We start from the raw sequence: 23540 nt of genomic DNA on the forward strand, positions 1-23540 counted from the left end.
CCCCCTGCTCAAAGCAGGACCAATCCCCAATTAAATCATCCCAGCCAGGGCTTTGTCACACCTGACCTTAAAAACGTCTAAGGAAGGAGATTCTACCAGGAGAGGATAAAATGGAACTCCAAACCCAGGGTCTGACAGCAGGACAAAGTAGACAATTCCAGTGTGTATACAAGAACCTCATGAATGTCGGGGAGTCTCAATGAGGAACAGTGAAGTTTATGGACCACTCCGGAGAGGGCCAAGATTGGGGGAACAAGCCCCACTGGCTGATTGTAAGTGCCCTCCCTCTGATTTCAGTGAGTTACAGAGAGGTGTGGTGGAGCCGTGGGTTACACGTTGCTCCCCCAGTTGACAGTGGCAAATAGGTCATCACCCACATTAGCCTTGCCCCCAGCTGTGCTGATCTGTGCTTCAATAAACTGCTAGCCCGACAACTCCTTTTTGATAGGGATTATTTGGCTGTACTCCAGAAACAGATTTTTCTTGGAGAAAGATTCAGAAGTGTGATGAAAATCAGGAAAGTGGAATTAAAACTGGGGGACCTAAAATTTGCTATTTAAAAGGCCATCTTGGCAACCTGCCAGCAGCCCAAATCTATGCTGATGAACTGTTAGTCAAAAAATGAGCACATGACAACCATAATGTTTACTCATGCTCATATCTTCCTTGATAGGGGGATAGAAATTGCTTGTCAGCTGAGTTCATCAACTTTGTCTTCTGAGCCTGCAGTTATAGGGAAATAATTCCAGATGGTTGTACAGAATAAAATCATAATATGATTGAAAAAAAAGCTGATTTACACACCACACTTACAGCTCCATTAGAGGGCAATAGCAGATCAGGGGCCCAGTTCAAAAAGGCGGAACTTCACTGAAACCAATGGAGTTCAACTGATGTAAATTAGATCAGAATCAAACTTCTGGAGTTTTGGCTGGTTAAAATTATTAGGCTCCCCATATCGTATCATATCTAATAGCTAAAATATAGGAAACTGGAGGTATCACCAGACGGCACTGATTCTCAGGCTGTACCTTGGGTGCCCCTGCAGTCATAATAAGCAAAATGGAGCTGGTGCAGAGGGGTTTCAGTGGGCTTGGGAGAAATCGAAACCTGCTATATTGTTTCTGCTCCTTACCTTTTCTGAACTTTGCTCCTTTCTGTGCATGACACATACGAAAATGACATCAGAAAAACAAATCTTCACAGTAAATTGTATCAAACTAATAAAGAGGGAGAAAAGTCTGCTTTTCTATTTGTCACTCAAAAAAGCTAGTCTGAATGAACATGAACCTATCATTCTTTATCCACTCAAGCATAAAAGTGAGTCCATGGCTCCAAGTTCAGTGCCAGTAATATATGTTTTTTAAGAGGGAGGTTTTTGTCTTGCAGTAATACCATAATTATGCAGTGTGTAAATCACACTGATTCTCAGCCTGCAGTCAGTAAGTGGAGCTATTGTTAAACAGAAAAAACTAATTGCCTCTCAAATACATACAGCAAAAAAGTGACTTCTTACAAAGCTGAAGCTACTGTTACTGAAACTTCTGCACAATCTGAGCACACAATAACATTGATGATGTTTGAGCTTTTATATTTTTATTGCCAACAGTTATTCCAAATATTTAATATGTAATTACTTCAAATATTCATTATTGAAAAACAATTCACTTCCTTCAATAATTAAAAAAAAAAATGCAGAGCCACTACATAATCTTTTGCCTTCGATATGCCTGCCCTGTAATGCTGCCTTTTTCCATTTTTAGCCTTGTTATGAACATTACACAATCATAAATTGCACAATACTCTCTCTAGAATGCTTCGTAATTCTGGACAACAAATTCTTACACATGTGAGCTATGTGAAGGAATTTTGTTTTGCTTTGTGACCTACAATGCCTTTGACTGCTGCTTTCAAACTGTAGTCCTTATTTTCAGCTAAGTTCCACGGTCTGAACAGTTTCTCAGATCCACAGGGCCTCCTGTCATTAAACAACTGTAAAATGTTTATAAACGTTTAGGAAATTCTCAGACAAAAAACTTTGTTAATACTACATGCTTTAGCAGTATGACGATTCAAAATTAATATCAACCAAAAAAGAAGATGGAAATATTTGGGACATGTGTTAAGAATAAGGCCAGAGCATCTGCAGGTGTGCCACTGGCAGCTGGAGGAACACCCAAAAGGGCCAGTCAAAAGAATCCCTCTGTCAAATGCTAGAGAGAGGGGGAAAACTTATGTGACTTAATAGAGAACATGCAATGAGCAGATAGTGATGGCAGAGCTCTGTTTGTGCTGTAAGCAATATCTGACGGCATGAGAAGGATTCAGATTGAGGCATACTGCCAGGCATTGTTGGGGCTGGTGGATTTTTTTCTTTAAATAGAGGATTTTTCTCATTTTTGTGGAACGCTGTGATGGTACAGTACTTCACATGAAGTGAATCTCTCCGTCACGTGCAGATCTCTACACACAAGCACAACAGCAGTGACATAGCCCTTGCTTCTTAGTTCCTTCTCTTTTGAACTGAAGACAGAAGTTACCCCAGGTGTCCTGTAGATAGGCATATACTACAAAGTGTAATGTTTAATTCTCTGTGGAATCTTTTATGGTGACTGACAGGATTGCTTTGTTTTAACAAGGACAGTAGGCTAATGAGCATCTTGGGTGTGAACTTCAGGAGATTACATATATATTAATTTAGACCAAGGAACAGTAGATCCAACATATGTACAAACTGCAAATTATTAGCTACGACCCTGATCGTGACAGCCCAAAATTACCTGGAGCACATTTTTATGTACAAAACATTGCACATTCTCCTCTTCTCTCGTAATTCATGCAATCAGATCCAAAGCAAACAACAAAGATACATCTCAAATATATCTTGATACTACAATGGTTCTTTTCACATAGTTTTTTGTGATACATGCTAGATGGCACATTGAAATTTCTCTTTTGCTAAAGTCACAATCACAATCAGGTAATAAAAGGGCACTTTTACAGTATGATGCAGCATGCACACACATTACAAAATGACTTTCCTTTTTTATGAAAGAGCTCTATTAATACACAGTGGATTCATTTTGCCAACAGTGTTAGAATTATAGAAGGAAAGAATGTCCACCAGGATTCATGCAATTCAGTAAATCCCAAAAATTCTGGTAACAGACTTTACATTTTAAAGTCTGATGAAATGCCTGATTGTTTCCCTCTATTCTGCGTATAGTACTTTACTGTTAGCAAAGTTTATTGCATTTCTCATTTATTTGAGTCCTAATAGAAATTCACTGTTTCTACAAATGTAATCTGAAACTATGCTCTGGAATATGGCTTTAGTGGTTTAACATAGCACATCCACACCATGATTTAAGGGCCATGTTTTGCCAGTTTAACCTTTAACACTGAAACATCCTGTTCTCCCACTGATGGTTGGATGATTTACACGCAAAACAATTATTATTATTGGGAGTTATATCAATTCTCTACAGAAACAGAGGAAACAGAATCTTCAGAGTTTTCTTGGCAACACATGATCAGCAGGAGGACTTAACACACAATGAAAATTAACTGGGACTCATCTAATTGTATAGAACTAATTATGCTTTCAGGTGTGCTTGGGAAAAGAGTGAGCAGTGGGAGGGGAGAAGAAGATGGGGAGCTGGTACTCCTGTCATGCCACAAAGCAGGGAGGGCTGAAAGCAGTGGGAGGAAGGGAGGGTGCATGGAAGTTTAGGACTAGAGGGAATATAGGAAGGTCTGTACAGTGGAAGGAAGAGGGAGGGAGGGAGCCAGGAATAGAAGTTCCTGGGAACTGGTAGTGGGTGGGAGGGAGGGCCTGGGTGAGTGGGAGACTGGGAATGGGGAAAAGTGGGTGGAGGGCCCAGCATTGGTGCTGTAGGTTGGGGAGGAGATCCAGGTTACCTGGGAGTGGGGGATATTGGGAGGGAAAAGGTTGGAGAGTGTAGGGAGGGTCCGATGGTATGGGAAGGGAAGGTTCCAGGAAGGCAGAGATTTGGGGCACACCACTGAGACTGCTTTTGCCAAAGTCTCCAGTGATCTCTCCCTAGCGAAAGTTCAGAACCTACTCCATCCTCTTCCTCCTCGACGCCACTGACTGTGTGTTCTTGAAATCTTGTCTTCCCTTGTCCTCTCCTGGTTCTCCTCTTACCTCTCTAATCATTCCTTCAGCATGTCCCTAGGAGGATCCTTCTCGACACCCCACTCCAACTTTCTCTGGAGGTTCCACAGGGCTGTGTCCTCGGCCCCCTTATCCCTGGGCAATCTCATCCACAAACCGATGCAACTACCTCCCTGTGTGGATGACTCACAGCTGTACCACGTCACTCCAGAATTATTTCCTACCGACCGGGCTAAAATCTCAGCCTGTCTCTCTGCCATTTCCTCGTCGATATTTCCCCCAAGCCTTCTATCCTACCTCCTTTTTCCATCATTGTGGACAGCACCACAATCCTGCCTGTTTCTCAGGCCCATCAGCTGAGCATCGGCCTGAACATTGACCTCTCTCTAGGTCCTCACATCCAGGCTATGATTACATCTTGCATTTTCTTTCTGTATAACATGGCTAAAGCACAGCCTTTCCTAGCCATCCACGCAGCTAAACGCTCCTGTCTCAATTACTGCAACCTTGTTTTCTCTGGCCTTGGCAAATGCAATGCCCTGCTCGCTATCTATTCAGAATGCTGCTGAAGCGGTAAACAACCACAAAGCTACTTCATTATCCTCAAACATGACCTATGAGGAAAGGATGAAAGAAATTGGCATGTTTAGTCTTGAGAAAAGAAGACTGAAGGTGGGGGATGATCACAGTCTTCAAATATGTTAAGGGCGATTAGAAAGAGGTCGCTGACCAATTGTTCTCCATGTTCATTGAAGGCGGGACAAGGAGTAGTGGCTTAATCTGCAGCAAGGGAGATTTAGCTTAGATAGTAGGAAAAACTTTCTAACTATAAACATAGTTAAGCTCTGGAACAGGGTTCCACCGGAGGTTGTGGAATCCTCATCGCTGGAGGTTTTTAAGAACAGGTTGGACAAACACTGACCAGGGCTGCTCTAGGTTTACTTGGTCCTGCCTCAGTGTTGGGGATGGACTAGATGACCTCTCAAGGCCCCTTCCAACCCTGCATTTCTATGATTACTGTGAACTTTTCCAAAACAAGCAGACCACAGGATATTGCCAAACTAGAACAGACTACGATCCATCTAGACATCTGACAGTGATCTATACCGAATGCCTCAAAAAAAGCCAAAATGCCTCAGTAACACTCCTGGCCAATATCCCGCCACACACATTTACGTCTGCCTAAGAACTGACAATGCTACCAATGATGCGTGGACGGGTGCAGGGGTACCACCATATGAAGGCTGTTTCCATTGTTTCCATTATTTGGGGATTAATCCTTTGAGAAATGTTTGCTCTTAAGCCTAACCCTTGTAAAGGGCATTAATATACCACACGAATGGGAGTTTCATAAATGCTTGTAACAATCACTACGTGAAAGAATTATCTTTGAAATAAATTCGCACTTAAAGTTAGCCTCATTACTTCAGAAAGTGATACCTCTTTCCCAGCCAGACGGAAAAGGAAACCTGGGTTATTACTAGATTAGGGGAAAGGGCCAATGAAAATGAAGCTGCTCCAAATATAAGAGTTTTGTCCACATTTTGACTCAAGAAAACAAATTTTGCTTTCACATATACAGTCATGGGTGTAAGAGGTCAGAATTACAACCAGGGACTTTAATTAACAATCCTACACCTTTATATTACTGGATAAACCTAAAAACCCTCACATAAAAGCTTTTTACTAAAGGATCACAAGGGGATCAATAACACGATGTTTTATCCTGTGTTCTGTGAACAGACCTATTTACAAGCCCTACAGAAACTCACGTTACACTTCAGCATAGCATAAAGCAAGATTTTTAAAAATCCCTTTATATTTTAAAATGGCATTTTCTCTTTTGCATTCTCTTCCTTAGTAACCATCGGCACTTTGTTTCAGTTCATAAGAATATCTTAGTCTACAGATTGAGATTTTACATTAACATTTCAGGGAACCCCCTTCTTTATACGATCTCTATGGGAAAACTCCAGAAGAGCAACAGTCTATATTTGAAAAGTCGTGTATTCTAAACTCTGCCTAACTGCAGCATTTGAAACCCCAGAAAGAAACACGCATGATTCTATTTCTAACCTTGGAGTAAAGCTCTCACACAAACACTCATTATGACAGACAAATGAAATACACCCAATTACTTACTGTCAGTTCATATGTTCCTGATAGCTCTCTGAAATCTGAAATCCTCCTTTAATACAAGGAAAAAGCTAAGTCATAAAGAAGCTCCAGAGTTTAAACTGTTTATGCTGCAGCGACAAATGCTCCTCCCCGAAAACCCAGATGTCTGATTCATGTTAATATTTCAAATTAAAAGACCTTGCCATGCCCAGCATATATAGGAGAGAGAGACACACACATACACCCCCCCCCCCCAGAGGGAGAGAAAGAGAATGCTTGCATACGCAAGAATATGTACATTTAGTTTAAATATGGACAGATGGCTACGAAATAACGTTCTTTCAAGCCTGACGCTTTAAAACATTCTTTTGGACACCTGTTTTGTGTTGGTTTTCCACTAGTAGCCTAGTAGGAAAACTGCAGCTCCTGATCCCGTATGGTTAGGTTTTCAATGTCACTTTACAGCATACCCTAGCCCACTCTCCCACTACAAATGCTAAATCCAGATATTAAGGAATTAAGGGTCAAATTTTGAAGAGGGCAGAAGCATGCAGTCACGCACATAAATACACATGCAATGATGTATCCTGGGCCTTTTCATTGACTCCACTGGATTTGGATCATGGTTCCAATATGCATGCACAATTACTGTGGATAAATCAGACAACTGCGTATGCAAATGACAATTTAGACACCGAGCAAGAGAGCTACAAATACCTGATTCACACACACACCAGCAGTACGTGGACACACAATTGCACAGGCGTTACTGCATGTGGTTCTGAACTTCTACCCTTTAGAAAATCAGGCCCCAATTCAAAAACTTCTGTTGTTCCTAGATACTTTAATGTAAGACTTTACTGGATTTCTCAGAAAGAATCAGATGCAAATATCATTGACAAGAACTACAGAACTGGTCTTTTACTGCTAAAATTAATGGTAAAATATTTGCATTTAAAGACAATATTATAAGATGTGAAGAAGTTACAATTTTTGTTCTGACTCATATCAGTGGTAAAGCACATGGCTATTCCGGCAGGTAAATTTTAAATCTGAATGCACTGTTAAACACACACTAGATACATGATTCACTTTAATTTAAACAAACTAAGCTTATCTAAAAAAATCAAAATGTCGGACATATAAAATCTAGGTGCTTGTCATTAATTTACTAACCCCATTTTTGTAACGTGCTTTGAATTGCATTGTGAATATTAAGTAGTATTTTTGTTTTGGGAACAAATTGTGCAGTGCCTATAAAGAACTAATCAACCGGGGGAAATTTTTAAAATGTGAAAGGTGCAAGTCAAGGAGCATACTTTTATTTTAGGCAATTCAAGTTTTATTATGTCTATAATCACAGTCACCCTGAAGAAGCAAGGACTATAATTATGAATATTTGATATCAGGTCATTGCTATTACAGTACTATTAATGTACAGCTGCTTTCAAAGTTTTGACATGTATGTATTTAGTGCAAACTGTAACATTCACACATATTTGCACAGTACAACTAAAACAGGACCCTTCCTCTCACATTACAGATAACCAGAAGTGACTTCATTGAAGTCAGTGAGTTACACCTGTGTGAAACAGCGTAAATAAAGGCAGATCAGGACCAATGTATTAATAATTTGCAACATGTTAAAATATTTTAATATCCAAATGATTTTTATGTATCTGTTATATGAGAAAAATCTCTAAAGACAACCTTTAAAAAATCCTTAATTTCTTCTCATCACTTATTGAGATTTTTGTTTTTTTATGAAGTGTCTTTCGATGGTTCCCCCTCAGATTCAGCATACAATAGTTACTCTCCTAGACTCTTATTTTAAAAAGATTTTAAAAAGCCACCATCTCTCCTTGGAAGGAATCCCAATAAGTAACTGCTAACTCATTCCTGTCTCAGCTGCTGCTCTCTAACTGCCATTGATTTTTAACCAACTACGTGAGAAAAAACAAAAATAAAAAGGCAGATTCTAGAAAATGATGTCAAAGATAGTGCGGCTATTAATTGCAGAAACCCCTTGTGACACTGGAGCATAGTTAGATTTCTTGAAAGCAAGCCAGGGAAAAACCATATTGCTTAACTGAAATGCCTCTGAAATCAAAGGCTTTGTAACTTGAAAAACAAGGGCTTCTGAATGAGTAGAGGAAAAGTTCTGAGTGTAAAAGGATAAAGCAATCACTAGAGTGGGCACTCTAGGAATAACCAGCTGAATCAAGTGAATGCCAAAGTGACACCATTATAAAAAGCAAAAAAAGACTGTAAAGTCTATTTTTAAAAGTATGGGTAGTGTTGACAAACTGTGTAAGTGATATTTTGTTTACTCCGGTACGAGATGACCACAACAGTTTTATTTAGCACAATTTCAGCTGTCACGGGGAAACATCACACGTTTTGTGGATTTATTTTTCTGGGGCCTCAGCCGGGGTAAATCTGCAGAGCTCCAAACAACGGTGTTAAGCCAATTTGCAACAGCCGAGGATTTGGCTCTTTGTTTTTAATAGCTGGAAGTGTTTTGCTCCCTGTTTCATAATAGCTAAGCTTTACGACAGTGCACTGGCAACAGACCTCTTGCTTTGTTTACATGACTGAACAAACATTTGACGTAGCACACTTATAAATAATATATGCTTTCTAGGAATATTTCCATAACATCCTTATTTATAGGACTAATAAATATCCTCTCACATAAAAATATTTAGTTAGCATAACTGTTTTTAGCAAAATCTCTTGGGAAATCTGTTGTTGGAAATCCACAAAGACAAAATTGTGCAAAACCAAAACCAAGCAATCCAAGACGATACCTACTCCAACACACATAAATAGGTGCCTATATAAAGTGACAACTAAGTGGTGCCCACAGTGGTTTCTCAATACTGTTGCTCTTGAAACTAAAAGTTGCTGAACTCTAGTGTACTCCAGAACACAACACAATCCATTTAAGCTCATTTTAAATTTAGCTGTTTTAACAACGTTCATTTTTTGCCAATTTTTGGGTCCAAATTAAGGCCTGTTTTGAGAGTCCTTACCTCACAGGGGAAGGATGAAAGGAAAATCTGATCTTTAAAACTTCTTGCCTTATAAGGAAAGCTGCACCATTCTGCTCAGCTGTCTGATGGGTTCACATGTTGAGAAGCACATCTTGTGTATAAGCCGGGACACCTATGTAAAAGGTTTAATTTAAAATAGGTTTTACTGAGGAGCCTGGATAGCTCAGGAGATTTGTAATGTATAGAATCTCTCTTTCCTCCTCAATTCCAGATTTTAATCCAGGACAGGCTAGTCATGCCAAAAATTGTTGCCATCTAATGGCTGTTTTGTGGCTTGTGTGAAATCAGTTTGATGTTCTCAGGCCAGCTGCTAATGGGACAAATGTCCACATTTGTCACCACCACTAACTGGCCTTCTTGTTGGCAGCCTCAACAGAGAGACGGAGGCCTAAATGGGCAAGAAGCCTAAACACCCTCTCACTGCTAGCGGTGGATGGCCCCTCCCGTGCAGAGCTGAGGTGCATTGGTAGAGAAGCATGATGAAGTTGGCATGGCGACTGTCAAAGCTCCACTTGTTCTGTGGAGAAATGGAGGATTTGAATCCAACAGCTGTCAATCTGGTGTTCTGCATCAGCACTAAATTCACAAGAAATTATTACTATTATTTTTTTAAAGTTATTTCTCATCCTACTAGAGGGGCAGTCATCCTAATGGCAAGTAACATCAAATGGCATGGAAACTCATTGTAAGACCAGGGAATAATATAAATCCTGCATTAATAATGGTTTAATTCGACATTGGTGAGGCTTCATCTGGAGTACTGTGTCCAGTTTTGGGCCCCACACTACAAGAAGGATGTGGATAAATTGGAGAGAGTCCAGCGAAGGGCAACAAAAATGATTAGGGGCCTAGAACACATGACTTATGAGGAGAGGCTGAGGGAGCTGGGATTGTTTAGTCTACAGAAGAGAAGAATGAGGGGGGATTTGATAGCTGCTTTCAACTACCTGAAAGGGGGTTCCAAAGAGGATGGCTCTAGACTCTTCTCAATGGTAGCAGGTGACAGAACGAGGAGTAATGGTCTCAAGTTGTAGTGGGGGAGGTTTAGGTTGGATATTAGGAAAAACTTTTTCACTAAGAGGGTGGTGAAACACTGGAATGCGTTACCTAGGGAGGTGGTAGAATCTCCTTCCTTAGAGGTTTTTAAGGTCAGGCTTGACAAAGCCCTGGCTGGGATGATTTAGTTGGGGATTGGTCCTGCTTCGAGCAGGGGGATGGACTAGATGACCTTCTGGGGTCCCTTCCAACCCTGATATTCTATGATTCTATTCTATGATTCTAACCTCAGTAGAATAAAAAAAAACAACCCAACCTTTTAATATTAATACAGTGCTTCCTGGAGCTATTTGAAACACAGGTTAAACCGGTTCTGGGATAAAATGGTGTAAAAGACTATACAAATGCTAAGCCACATTAAAATCAGTTTTAGAAATCCTGGTCAAGATTGGGTAGCGACAGTCTCAAACACGGCTTTTAAAAATGGTTTTTAATATGTCTGATCTCTCCAAGCAACATTTCATAATAGCTGCAAGAGACAGTTTGGGATAGCGTTTAAATGTGTTCCCCACCTGCCCAATATAGTGCCTGGTAGCATACATAAATACATATATGGTCAATACTTTGCTCGACTAGTAAAGCATGAGAATGAATGGCCTTGAATCACACTGACGATACATGAAGATTTTAAGCACTTCTGTACTACCTGTTTACACCACAGATATGTAGTATTAGGGGGAAAAAAACTAAAACCTGTCGAGCTCAAATCCACCGAAACATTGCATTAATGAACAGACCATACGAATGGATCCATTAGAAATTTGGTGGATTAGTGAAACTGACCTTAATGTAAGGAACCTGTTCCACTTGACTGTCAGAGAAATTTTGAACAGTTCATCTACTACAAAACTAAAACTTTCAGCAAATGTATACTGAACCATCTGTGATCTGAAGATCACGGAATTAGCTAATGATTCTCAACACTGGTCACTAGGTCAGTCTGAAGGGAAGGGGAAGAGTGCAGTGACTAAAAAAAAATGCAATGAATAGCAATTAGAAAACACCCTTCAGGGGAAAAATACTGTACACATATACTGATAACATTGAAACTACACTGAATTGAGTCATTAATATTCTGTACCTACAACAGCATATTTGACGAACATAGAGTATAATTTAAATCATGATCAGTTTATCCAGTTTCCACGGGATTACAAGATCTAGGAAAACACTGAATTAAATCAATGACACATGCTCTTTCAAAAGTAAAGTGTGGCTCAAAACAAATGTCACAAAATATGACATGTTTTTACCTTGTCTGTCTAAAATGCCTTTGATACGGTGAGCGTCTGTCTCCTGGGTCTGTACTGCAATCACAGTCACTCGCCTGATGAAGACCAGTCATCCCAATGAGCATTAGACTACAGAAAGTTTTCAAATGTGTGCCAAACTGTTAATATCAGTAGATTAGGGGAACTCATTCATAATTATTAACTACTACTGTAGATAAGACTAGACTGTAGTAACCTTTCCTGCGACAGGGTGTTATATAACAACATGCTTTTAATCCACTCTCAGGCAGAACAGTATGGAAGAACAAATCCTCCTGCTTTTATAAAGGTTTAAGGCTCTTCATTTTCTGTTTTCCTTCCCCATTTACTCTACATAAACTGAGCTGTTCCCGTAGATGGAATTACTTATGCATAACCTGGGAGACGGTTGTAAAATTTGCCCAGATAAACTGTATCTTCCTCTTCTACTAGTAACTTCTACAAAAAAACTGCAGCCATTATATTCACAGCTCAGACAAGGTTTCTCTCCTTCCTGTCACTATCCGCTGCCCTTTTGTTTGATCTCTTACTCCAGTTACACAATGGTATCTAAATATACCGCACAAGAATAACAGTCACATTAAAACATGTTGTATACGGAATAAACATTTTCTTACAAATACCACTTTTAAAAATAGATTCATAGAATCACAGGGTAAGAAGGAACCACAAGAGTCATCTAGTCTAACCCTTTGCCAAGACGTAGGAGTTGTTATGTCTAAACTATCCAAGATGGATGACTATAGTCAATGATTGGTTTCAGAGTAGCAGCCGTGTTAGCCTGTATTCGCAAAAAGAACAGGAGGACTTGTGGCACCTTAGAGACTAACAAATTTATTTGAGCATAAGCTTTCGTGAGCATCCGATGAAGTGAGCTGTAGCTCACGAAAGCTTATGCTCAAATAAATTTGTTAGTCTCTAAGGTGCCACAAGTCCTCCTGTTCTTTTTATAGTCAATGATTATTACTATAAAAATATTTGCAATAGTTAAAGGGAGCCTTTCACCAACACAAGAAAGACCAAGTTTTTCACATATGGACTGCGTTGATAGGCCATTTTGAAATTCACCCTGGTCTCACAGCTCTTCTGTAGCTGAAGTTTAGGAAATGTGATGGCAATTGATGATGGCAGCTGATGGACTGGACCAGTGGGCCAGGAGTTGAGAGATCTGGATTCTCCTTCTAACGCCACTGTTTGATTTGCTGTGTGTGCTGGGACAAATCATTTAACTCTTATGCCTTAGTTATCTTGTTTGTCAAATGGGGCTAATATTGCTTACCTATTTTTCTAAAGGGCTTTGAGTTCTATGAATGAGAAATGCAAAGCATCCTCAAATCAAAACATCCATCCAATCTGTCAGTCACATAATGTTGCCAGATCACTGCATACAAGAAAGATGACAAGACTGCAGGGAGAATGTACTGCACATATACCATTTCCCATGACAATGGCCACAAGAACAGATTTCCACTGTACCATTTCATGCTTTTTCCTAATCTATCATGGGAATTAGGCATAACTCTGCTACTTTTACACACACTGATCAGTACTTGACTCTGCAAGTAGCCCCACTGATTTCAGTGAGGCTATTCATGGAGTAAGATACTACACCCAACATTAAAATGGCAGAATCTGGCTCTGAAATTGTGGTCTCTCATTTTCTGAAAGATAATTAGAAACTGCATTATTGTTCCATTAAACTATTAATGGCAAATTCATATATGATGAAGAATAAATCTGACTCCATACCATGATTTAGCTACAGAGCAGTTACAATCCAGATGCAAGGTACATAATTGCTCTCCCACTTCTCCCTGTCCTGAAACAGTGCTTCTCTCCCCAGTCTTTATTTGTCTCTGTGACGATTTGGGGAATCTATGTATGATTTAGGAATTGTAGTTAATTTGATGTAATTGCTGTGTCATTGAATGCCTTAATGTCTAATGACTCAGCCATGTGTTGATGAGGTCCCTGACACATTATTACGTACCTTGTCTGGAAGGAGCTACTGAACAAACAAAAGAAATCGTAGGGAGCACGCTTGAGCTGGAAAACCATTTTGATCAGCTTTATCTGCAGGGTCAGAGAAATGGAGAGTGGAAAAATCCCCAAACAGGAGAACAAAGAGACAGAGGTGACAGAACATTGTTTTAAATAGACTATAAGGAAACTTGGGGCAAGAGAGGAACAAAGGGGCATGCTTTCATAGCAGAGGAAATAGCTAATGGCTAAACCAGCCAAGGAAGAAGGAAGCTGGCTGCATGATTCAGAGAAACCATGTGCAGGATGGGGATCCACAAGAACTCTGACCAAATCCCAAAGAACACCCAAGAGCGGTGAGAAAACTCAACCTGAGAAACTGGGGTGTTTTATCATTTCATCTAGATAGCTATATTGCTTGTGCCATCTAAACTAAAGAATGATTAGTTTTGGAACCTTTTGCAAAGTTTCTGTGTTGTGTGTTTCAACTTTTCCTCAAGTGGTATGTTGTAACCCAGAATGTCCACAAGGTTGGAAGCTCAGGAAAGGATGTGTTTAAGCAATGCAGGTGTCTGGGGGTGGTGGTTTTGGGGGTCGGGGCAGCTGGTCCATGAGGTCCCAGTTCTGTGAAGGGGTAACAGTGTGTGCCCAGGGAGCATGCCAGAGAAGCTGGAGACAATGCTGGAGCCTACCCAGCCCAAGGAAAGCTCATGGGCACATCGGTCTTGTATGGTGGGACCCAGAATTCAGCAGGGGGCGCTCAACTAGATCTGTGCCAGTGTGTCTGACTTTGTACCTTGTACAATTCAACCTTTTACTCTTGCAACAAACAGCCAACTAACCTTTACAACGCACCCTCTGTTAGAGTAGGATATGTCCATATCAAATTATTAAGTCTGGGTTGTATTAAGTGTGGAAATGTTACTTAGACCTATGACTGCAGATTCATCCAAAAACATTTAGCCTTCACCTCCCTCCCCTAAAGAAGAGAACTGTGGGACACTTTCCAGAAAAACACAACAATAATGTTAAAAGCAAGATGTATAAATAAAACAAATTTCACTAACCTAATTGCTGTGTCTGTCACACCTTTATTTCTTTTCCATGACTTTGCTCCTTCTCTTCTAATGTTTCACTGTATCTTTGCTTTCATGAAAAATTAACACACAAATAGGCTTGGAAGGATTAGATTTATCGTAAATGTCAATAAACATCGATTTCACTGTACCCACAAACCAGTGAAAAATATTTTCAGCGATAATAATCTAAATTTACTGATAAGCAAAGTAAAAAGAACAAAACCTGTTGCTTGAGAACATATTAGATTTTGATGCAAGGACAAAATTCTGACATGTGTTGTTAACACTTTGTGTTTTAACAGTTAGAAAAGCTTTAAAATGTCAAAATGATAAAAAATAAAATAAAAATGGAATTCTGCCAAGCCTACTTATAAATAATAATCTCCTGTTGTATACTCGTCTCTTTTTTTTAATCTTGCCCCTTCCTCTACCCATCTTTCCCTTTTTACCTCTCCTTTGCCCCTTCTCTTTCAAACCAACACAAAAGGTAGCTCACTTTGCCCCAAGTTACAGATCTCGGTTTTGCCCCAAGTCATTCCCAAATAATAGAAGATTAGGGTTGGACTTAGGAGAGACCTCAGGAGGTCATTTAGTCCAACCCCCTGCTCAAAACAGGACCAACCCCAACTAAACCATCCCAGCCACAAACCGTCCTAAAACAAAACACAGCCTTGATAAAACAACAGAGAGAGGCGTGAAGGTACAATTGGACATTATATGTCAAAATGGCATAATATTCATTCATTTTGAGCTTTTACTTGTAACTTAGGATAGTCCATTTAAACTGAAGTATGTCATTCCACTCGGGCAAAAAGGAGCTCAGAGACCATAGTAATGGGCACATTATCAATTTAATCAGATTAGACAGATGACAGCCTACTTCACAAGCATATTCTGACAAGTTTTATTTGGAAGAGAGCAACAAAATGGGAACAGATTTCCAAATGAAATGAATTATTGGTAGCAGAGGAATACCAAGATCCAAGTTAGCCTGTTCTGGAGTTGGTTTTATCTGCCACCTTGTGTTCATTATAGGAACAGTTAAGCTTTATTCATTAGGTTTTGCTTTGCAATAAACTGTTTTGCAATTGTGAAATAAAGCATTAAGCAGAAAGAGGAAGTTCCAGAACATGTCCAATGTGTAAGTTATTTACTTAAAAAAAAAATCACAGAAGTCTCTTTTGAGAAAGTTCTGTTAAAATGGGATGTTATAATGCTACGTCCCACCAAGGTAGGAGAAGAATGATGTTGGCACTCCCAGCTAGAGTAAAAAGCTGCTGTTGGATCATTTATTCCAAACCTTTATGTGCCACTGTAAAAAAGTATTCATAGAGACCTAACAGGGATTCCACTGAAATATGTCTACACTTGTTTCTATTACTTCCACATATTCCCTTGGCAGGTTATTCCACTGTCAAATTAATCTGGATAGTATAAAATGTTAGTTGGATTTACCTTGGACAAATTTAGCTCTCTTAATCCCCACAGCCAAGAACTAAACAACACTCTGGTACCTTAAGATGTACACCGATAAGTGATATTCACATGGGGTAAACCCAGACACTTTATACTAGAGATTAATTTGGTCCCATTCAATCCACTTATTCCCTCTGTGCCTAATTCTGTGCTGATTTACACCCCCTGTAAAACCAACTTAGAGAGGACACATCTGTCCAAGTCATTTGACTGACACGACAGCTATGTCTACACTACAGAGCTTATGCTGCTAGTGAGATGCTCTAAGCTGATGGCAGAGAACTCTCTCTCTCTCGTCTACTTAATTCCTCCAATCCCTGCGAGCGGCGGTAGCTATGTAGGAGGGATAGGTATAGCTATGCCAATGTAAGTTCACAGTGTCCTTGCTAATGTGTGAAAACTACGAACAGTCTTGTCTTCACTAAGATTTTACCCTGTGTTAGCTTACACAAAAAAAGAAAACACCTTCCCGGGCCTGGTCTACACTTGACATTTTAATTGGTATATCAGTAACAGTCAAGGGTGTTAAAAAAAAAACAAAAAAACCCACCTCCTAGTGACATAGCTATGCTGATAAAACCCCCAGTGTAGTCGCAGCTATATGGAGAGAAGGCAGCTTCTGTTGGCATAACGGACGTTGTTTGAAGTGGTGGTGTTCCTATCTCAGCAGAACGCCGCCTCCTATCGGTGCACATTGTGTACACACAATGTATTGTGTATATACTAGGAGGCTCAGCCAGCATAGCCAGGCCACTGTAGCCATGTCAGCACAGGCTATGTAGTGTAGACACAGCCTAGGGTGGTTGCACGTCCAGGTACAAAAACATGTTAATTATTAATAGTGGTCTTACAAATGCTTAACTACTATCTCAGAGACTGCCTTTCAGAGAGATTGTTGTCTAGTTGTATCAAGTTTTAGTCAGGCCTTTTGTTAAAACCCTCCAAACAATTTGATTTTCTTCAAGAAATATGGACAAGTCCCAAGACCCTCCATCGCAGGAGGGAATAACTTATACCAAGTCCATGTCACCTCCTACCAGCAATGGGTATGAGACCAAACAATTCATAGTCTCTTACCATTGCTAAGCTAGCCTCATCTTCAGCACGAGATATTATTCCAATTGCCTGACTTACTCAACAGTGCAACACACTGAGGAAAGATGGTCTCATGGTTAAGGCACTGAAATGGGACACGAGATCTAGATCTTGTTCCTGGCTCTTCCACAGACCATCTGTGCATGCTTGAGCAAGTTACTTAATCTCTCTTTCTCCTACCCTTTAAGATCAGAAGGGACCAGCATGATCATCTAGTCTGACCTCCTGCACACTGCAGGCCACAGAGCCTCACCCACCTGTGTTGTCTATTTAGACTCTAAGGTCTTCAGGATGGGGATGCTATCATAGAATATCAGGGTTGGAAGGGACCTCAGGAGGTCATCTAGTCCAACCCCCTATATGTTACGGCACTGGCTAAGTTCCCTCATTGTGGTCAGATACCAGGCTTGCTGTATTGCATCCAATCTTTGGATCCCACATATTTCCAGGCCTACTGGGTCTGATCAGCATCTAGACACTGCAGCTAAATCTGGCCCCTATAATCCCAGGGTGCTGAACCCTTGTGTAGCATCCCTTTCAGGATGTGGGGCCCCACAGGCCTAGACTCCGAGGCCACTGTAGACCCCCTCCCCAAGGTCTGTCCAGTAGCTTAAACACACCCTGCCCACAGCTCCACTCGTGTGTATTCTGGTTTACAGTTTAACTCTTTGGGGACTATGACAGTTAAAGCAAGGAACACACAGGCTTTTTAAAGGAATTTCGTAATTGGACATACTTTACTCAGTCAAGCACAAGAATTACAGATCTGGTGGGGGGGACAAACAACAAACATCTGAATGCAAGACCCTCCCTCCATTTCCTCATCCATCTGAGAACCCTTTGGGTTTTGGTCAGCTTTCTTCAGAGAGTCAGGACTGTCCAGTACCCCACTCCTCTTGCTCAGTCTTCTCCTCTTGGCGAGTCTCCCAGTTTGCGAAAGAGTGAGTGCCTTTTTAAAAGCAGTTTTTAACACCATGTCTCCTTCAGCCTTTTCCATTCTGTCCACGCCCCACGCTGTTGGCACAGATAGCCATTACAGCGGATAAGAATCATGAGTAGGGCCCAATAAATTCACAGTCCATTTCGGTCAATTTCACAGTCATAGGAATTTTTAAATTTAAATTTCATAATTTCAGCTATTTAAATCTGAAATTTCACAGTGTTGTAATCTGAGGGGTCCTGACCTAAAAAGGAGTTGTGGGGTGGGGGGGGAGGGTCACAAGGTTATTGTAGGGGGTGCTGTGGTACTACCCTTACTTCTATGCCGGGCAGCTGGAGCATGGCGGCTGCTGGCCAGGAGCCCAGTCTGAAGGCAGAGCGACTGCCAGCAGCAGCGCAGAAGTAAGGATGGCAGGATACAGTATCGCCACCCTTACTTCTGCGCGGCTGTCTGCAGAGCTGAGCCCTCAGTAAGCAGCTGCCACTCTCCGGCCACCCAGCTGTGAAGGCAGTGCAGAAGTAAGGGTGGCAATACTGCGACCCCCCTAAAATAACCTTGCGACCTGCCTGCAACTCCCAGTTTGCGAAACACTGGTTTCCCCAGTGAAATCTGTATAATATAGGTAAAAGCACACAAAAGACCAGATTTCACGATCTGTGATGCGTTCTTCATGGCTGTGAATTTGGTCGGGCCCTAGTCATGAGTCTTTGACAGTAACCTCCATTGCTAGAGGAAAGCTATTCAATTTCTGGGTGGTTCTTGATGTCCCTGTTATTCACGCTCAAACACCTAGATATTGGTGCCTCCCCCCAGCACAAGAGGGATGATGCAACCTAGCATTAGCAGTATATAGTGCAGCATGCGATCAAGGGGACTCCAAATGGAGACTGACATTCACAAAAATCATACTGGGTATACTAACATAACCCCGCAAACTATCATACTCTTATTACGTGTATGTGCAGCACCTCGCACAATGGGACCCTAACCTTGGTTGAGGCCTCTAGTCATCAGTGTAACGCAAATAATAAAATACTGCCACCTACTTAGACTCTGACACTACAGTTACATTATGATGTTTACAGTTTGTGCAACAGTGGTGCTGAGGCTTAGTTAATTTTCACAGAGCACTGTAAGATCCTGGCATGAAATTTACTGTGAAATGCAAAGTAGTATTTAAACTTTTATTTGTTAATTTTTTTCTGTACAAGGGTCTTCAGGCTCACGGAGTGGAATTTTTAACTGCGTTCAACTCCCACTTTAAATTGGTATTGGGCATCTGTATCCCTAACACCCTTTGGAAAAATCCCACCCACTGATATAAGGCCAGTGTGTAAAAAGGGGCAGTAGTAAGGAAGTACTAATAAAAATGTGACAGACACTTCCGGGTGGCTCAAGGAGAGGTCAAATGATGAACAAGTCCTAGCATGCCCCCAAACTGTCTATGCTAGTAGAATATAAACCACCACCCCAATAAAAGAAACATACAGTTGTTGTTTTTGATGAGCTATGGCAGACTGCATCTAACCAACAAAAATGTTATGTTGTATCAATCACAAAGTGACAACAGACATAAAAGCTGATGGCAGTGAAGCCCTTTTCTCAGATGCTTACCAGCAAGGCAAGACTGAACACGTCAAAGAGAAGAGACAGCAGATATGGCAAGAAAACCAGGTAAGAATTCATTTACAAACAGATCAGATGAAATAAAACTGCTTCTCAATCCTTTTCCCTAAACATACATGCAGGCCAGGTAGTGGGGGGTAGCACAATGCATAAACCAGTAAAAGGGTATGAAGTTAGGACCACAGTCTTTGGAGTGCAAAACAAAGTAAAGAGTTATCTACACTACACATTTAGCCATTTTGAGAATTACTTTTAAAGTGGTTCCTACTAACATGGTGGATTAGGTATACATTTAAACAGTTTGAGACCGGTATCCCTTGCTCCCCTCCTCAGAGACCAGTTTCAATGATAAAAATAAATATATTATAAAAATAATATTTATTTCAAAAATAAAAATCCACAGTTATATACCAACCACACTGTCCAACACAACTGTGTCTGCTAAAATCAGTTTCTGAACATGACTGAACTTGTAGCAGACAGGGATTTGGGCCCTTTTGAGTCCCACATGGACAAATCCCTGTAACCTCTTGGAGCCAATGAAGTCAATGCGGCTCCACACAGGTGCAGACACCCGCCTGCACAGAACACCTCACAAGGTAAGAGGCCTTAGAAATATCTATGCTATGATTTCCCACATATAAATATAACAGTATTGTATACCTCAACCCACGCAAAAATATTCAGAACTATTAGCAGGGGCAGGGTTGGAGAGAAAATGAAAACATATTTTCCAAAGATAATTTTAATACACAAAACAAGGAGTTATCTATCCATAAATCTACATCAGTTTAGCAAAGCTAGCGCACACCTCTGCATGGATTCTTATTTTTGTTTAAGCACATTTTATTTCAGGTCAGTTTAAACCTGTTCCTAACTGATTTAAGATCTATTGAAACAGACCTGACTGATTTAATGCAAAATAACCGTGAAATAAGCTATACTTGTTTGAAGTGCCTTTATACTGATAAAACTGCATCCACACTAGGTTGCACTGAATAATTATTACTATTGTAAGGATAACATCCCTAATTGAAGTAAAAAGAACAGGAGGACTTGTAGCACCTTAGAGACTAACAAATTTATTTGAGCATAAGCTTTCGTGGGCAACAGCTCACTTCATCCCTGGTACAGAAACTGCACGTAAACCTGCCCTCAATGGGTTTAAAAATCACACCTCCAGTTAAACCACTGCAACTCTGTGCATAGACAGTAAATCCAAATTTAAACACTAAATAATTGACTGCCTTGCACCTTGTGTAGTTATTTACATCTCTGCCAAGTGAGCATAAAACAACACCAGTGCAAGTACAGAATCGTGATTCAGTACCATTTTGCACCCCTTGCAAAAGAGTAAATGATACGCAATTTGACACCCCCAAGCCTTCATAGTGAGGAGGCAGCCGCAGCCCCTAGCACCCCCAGAGACCCCCCTCAAAGTGTGTGTGTGTGTGGGGGCAGTCCTAGCTCCTAGTTCCTACAGAGACTACTCCCCAGAGTGGGGGGCAGCCCCTAGCACTGCCAGATACTCCTAATAGAGTGGGGGGCAGCCCCTAGTACCCCCAGATACTCCTATTAGTGGGGGGCAGCCCCTAGCACCCCAGATACTCCCATCAGAGTGTGTGTGTGTGCGGGGGGCAGTCCTAGCTCCTTACTCCTACAGAGACTGCTCCCCAGAGTAGGGGGCAGCCCCTAGCACTGCCAAATACTCCTATTATAGTGGGGAGCAGCCCCTAGTATCCCCAGATACTCTTGTCAGAGTGGGGGGGCAGCCCCAGCCCCTAGCACCCCCAGAGACCCCCCCTCACAGTGTGTGTGGGGGGCAGCCCCTAGCACCCCCAGAGACTCCCCTCAGAGTGGGGGGCAGCCCCTAGCACCCCCAGAGACTCCCCTCAGAGTGGGGGGCAGCCCCTAGCACCCCCAGAGACTCCCCTCAGAGTGGGGGGCAGCCCCTAGCACCCCCAGAGACTCCCCTCAGAGTGGGGGGCAGCCCCTAGCACCCCCAGAGACTCCCCTCAGAGTGGGGGGTAGCCCCTAGCACCCCCAGAGACTCCCCTCAGAGTGGGGGGCAGCCCCTAGCACCCCCAGAGACTCCCCTCAGAGTGGGGGGCAGCCCCTAGCACCCCCAGAGACTCCCCTCAGAGTGGGGGGCAGCCCCTAGCACCCCCAGAGACTCCCCTCAGAGTGGGGGGTAGCCCCTAGCACCCCCAGAGACTCCCCTCAGAGGGGGGGCAGCCCCTAGCACCCCCAGAGACTCCCCTCAGAGTGGGGGGTAGCCCCTAGCACCCCCAGAGACTCCCCTCACAGTGTGTGTGGGGGGCAGCCCCTAGCTCCCCCAGAGACTCCCCTCAGAATTGGGGGGGAGGGGGAGCCGCAGCCCCCAGGGACCCCTCCTCAGAGTGGGGGGACAGAGCTCCCCACCCCCCTCGCTCTCTCACCTCCTCTCCGCCGCGGACCGCTCCAGTCCGGCGTCCAGCGTCACCGCCCCCAAACCACGCCCCCTCCTCAACGTGATTGGCCCACTGGATTGACACCGATAGCCAATCAGATCCGAGAAAGAAGAGGGCGGTGGCCGGGCCGGTGGGAGTGACAGGGGGCATGGCCCTGGTGACCCAATGGGAAGTGACCAGATAGATATCCCTGGTGCCCCAAGGGGGAGTGATGGGGGGGGCGGTTGTCTTTGGTAGTCCAATATGGGGAATATGGGGCGGGGGGAATGTGCCTGGTGCCCCAAGGGGGAGTGATGTGGGGGGAGGGTTGTCCTTGGTAGTCCAATATGGGGAATATGGGGGGGGGATGTGCCTGGTACCCCAAGGGGGAGTCACGGGGAGGGTTGTCCCTGGTGCCCCAAGGGTGGAGTGACAGGGGGGATGTCCCTGGTACCCCAAGGGTGGAGTGATGTGGGGGATGTCCCTGGTATCCAAAGATTAGGGAGTGATTATTGGGGAATTTCCCTAGAAGGAACTCAGCGAGGAGGGGCATGGGGGGTGGAGTGGCCTTGTCTCACACAGAGGAGGGTTTATTCCTTGGGACTGGGAAATGTTCCTGGCCCCGAGGGGCAAATGTAGCACTGTTGATGCCTGTTAATTATACCTTTGCAGGTGCCACTGACAGGATTATGTTCCATGCAGGCAACATGAGCCAACTGCCTTCACAATTCTATTGTTTAACCTGTGCTCACCCCCCATCCAGGTCACCTTACCCTTCTTCCTCAGCCAGCTCTTCCCTCTAGGAGCAACAGCCAAGAGGAACTGTGCCAGAAGCTGGCCCTTCAGCTGGCTCGTATTGGGGATGCTGTTGATCGCAGGATTGTCAGAGAGTTTAGGCAGCATGCTGAGCAAGAGGAGAATGTTGAGCAGGTAGAGAGAGAGAAGGGGGGACAGGCCTTTGTGCTCTGTATGCAAGTATTGTCTGAATTAAACTGCAAACTCCTTTGAGCGGGGACCGTCTGTTCCTGGTCATGCTTGTGAAGCAGCACGTGTGTTCATTGAACAGCGCTCTGTAAATACGGTGTCACATCCATGGACATATCCCAGCAGCAGGAGGGAGAGGAATTTGCCATTTTTCTTAAAAACACCTTGAGGCCCAGCTTGGCAGTCCTCCCTCCTGAGATTGGCTCCTACTGAAGCCACGAGGTTGCAGGATTAGGCCCCTGATGTTTTCTGGTTACAGGCAGAAGGTGTGATAATTCTCACATTTGCATTC

At 42.5% G+C, this 23540-nt stretch overlaps 1 protein-coding gene across 4 annotated transcripts in view; it reads right to left on the reverse strand.

The window, feature by feature from the left end:
* The window catches only part of KCTD20 (potassium channel tetramerization domain containing 20), a 43613-nt gene extending 21297 nt beyond the window's left edge, over positions 1-22316 (reverse strand). Inside the window, exons 1-4 of one of the 4 annotated variants that reach the window (XM_084611200.1) lie at positions 14687-14765; positions 11622-11729; positions 9292-9424; positions 6281-6326 (exon numbers count right to left, since the gene is read on the reverse strand). The gene's annotated coding sequence lies outside the window, so the exon portion shown is untranslated. Of the gene's footprint in view, positions 1-6280; positions 6327-9291; positions 9425-11621; positions 11730-14686; positions 14766-22273 lie in introns of those variants that run through there. The other 3 variants (XM_084611203.1, XM_084611201.1, XM_084611202.1) reach the window with 3 other exon arrangements.
* Positions 22317-23540: the final 1224 nt, after the last annotated feature.

Source organism: Lepidochelys olivacea, assembly GCF_965140295.1.
Source record: "Lepidochelys olivacea isolate rLepOli2 genome assembly, chromosome: 21".
NCBI classification, from domain to species: Eukaryota; Metazoa; Chordata; order Testudines; family Cheloniidae; genus Lepidochelys; species Lepidochelys olivacea.